We start from the raw sequence: 2,174 nt of genomic DNA on the forward strand, positions 1-2,174 counted from the left end.
GGGGGGGAAAGAACCGCTGCCCCGGGGGCTGAGGGCCCCTGGGTCCTGGGTCCTGCCCTCTTTGGGCAACAGGCGTTGTCAGAGCTGAGTGAGGCCGAAGTCTGGGCGGGTGACACTTCCAGTTGTGGGGAAGGGTAGGGAAGTGTCTCGGTGTGGTCTCTGCGAGCAGCACTGGGAACATCACCCCGCAGGGGAAGGCTGAGGTCAAGTGCCAGGAAGGACAGGCGCGGAGCTGTCCCTGTGCTGCGGCTGCCATCCTCTGACGGGGGCACTTGGAAACAAACAAGGAGGGTTTCCCCCCCTCAGCTGGGGCTGCCCCCAAAACGCACAGACCCCACACCTCCTCCAGGCTCCCCGGGTCCTTGCCTCCAGCCACCAGGGGTGGGCAGATTCTTCCCGTCCCTTGAAGCAGCAGCTCACACACAGTTTTTCAGGCTCCCCTGGGAGCAGCTGAGTTCTGCCCGGGGCCACAGGCAGCCACACTCAGCCTCTGAGCATTTTATTTCCCTTCTCCTCCTGCTCTGAACTGACCCCCAGACAATCGCTTCTGTTAATTGCTTCAGAAACCAGCAGTCTGGGGAGATGATGAGGTTAGAGGCTCCCCAGGCCTGTAGGCATTGGCATGTGGGTGATTTCAGCCCTGTGAGTGTTCCCAGCAGAGTGAGGCAGCTCGTGTAGGAAACCCTGTGTGTGTGCAGAGATACCAGCCCTGGGAGAGAGGGACCTCCTTGATTCTGGTTATTTGCACTTCCATTTCTTATTGTAATGACCGTGCAGAGAGTGGGGGAAGATCATTCTGACACGACTCCATGTTTCTCTGTGGTTTGGGCTGGGATGTCACGTTGTGGTTGGCTAATCCTGCTGTTCTGTCCTGGGAAGCAAGGAATGATGAAGCCTGACCTTGGTTGTGCTCGGGAGAACCCTCTTCCTCTCTGCTACCTTTTATCTGTCTTCTCTTGTTTCCTTCTAAAGGGGAAGGGGGCAAAAAGTTTTGAGACCTTCTTACAACATCAGAAGGAAGAAGGAAGACAACAAGATACCAGCCCCATTTCTTCCCCTTTGCGAGTTACTCTTAAGGTTAAAGGTAAGATGTGGGATTTTCTGTTTCACTGTGTTGCAAGCCCTGCTCTCAACATGGTGTTGATGTGGAACTGTGCTCTCCAGTTCCTTGACTTTCCTGGGGGTCATTGCTTTCTTCTAAAGGCGGGGGAAGGGGAGAAGAAGCCTGAAGACTGTTAAGCTGCTGTTAAGCTGCACCTGGTGAAGTTTTGTGCACCCCTGGTCTTGCCCACCCCGGAGACCTGCAGCCATTTAGTGACCTCCTTGCACAGCTTCAGGAGATTGACAGGCTGTCCTGCAGCTTCAGGTTTAGTAACACGTTTTGCCAAGTTTGCACAAACCCTGCTTGGCTGCAGGAACGTGCACTGCCCTGCAGCCTTCAGGCATTTTTAAGAAAGCAGGTCCTGCAGCAGCACACGTGCTGCCCTGTGTGCTTGGATTCTGGGATTTCTGGGAGAAGGGGCTATGAGCCTTGGTATTCCCAGCCTGCCTGGAATTGTTTTGCTCTCTGCAGCACTCTGCTTAATCAACACTTCAGATTCCATCCAGCTTGGAAGCTGTTCATGCCACAAGTGCTCTTTAATAAACTGATTTACTTTTTTCTTTTCTTTTTTCTTTCTTTTTGGGTGAGTTTACATCTAATTTTGGCTCGTTCCAAATTTTTACCATATATGGTCAGGGCCCCCTTTTCAAACTTTGCCAAAAATGAAATGTGGTGATTATAGAGAAATGAAGGATGGAAGGGAAACCAGGAGAGCTCACTGGTTAATCCCCATTGTTCCCAAGCTGCCTCTCCCTGTCTGCTGCATCTCTAAGCACACACACACACCCACACCCCAGCTGCTTCTGCCAAGGAGTCACTTGTGCCCAGCGGGTGACCTGACGTGCTGCTGCTGCTGCTCCTGGTGGATTCTGCTCTTTTCCTTTCACCATCCTGCTATATATATTTTTTGCCACGTGTGAAAAACACCACGTGTGATGGGGGAAAGAACCGCTGCCCCGGGGGCTGAGGGCCCCTGGGTCCTGGGTCCTGCCCTCTTTGGGCAACAGGCGTTGTCAGAGCTGAGTGAGGCCGAAGTCTGGGCGGGTGACACTTCCAGTTGTGGGGAAGGGTA

Source organism: Chaetura pelagica, unplaced genomic scaffold (assembly GCF_000747805.2).
Source record: "Chaetura pelagica isolate M959 unplaced genomic scaffold, ChaPel_1.0 scaffold363, whole genome shotgun sequence".
Taxonomy (NCBI): Eukaryota; Metazoa; Chordata; class Aves; order Apodiformes; family Apodidae; genus Chaetura; species Chaetura pelagica.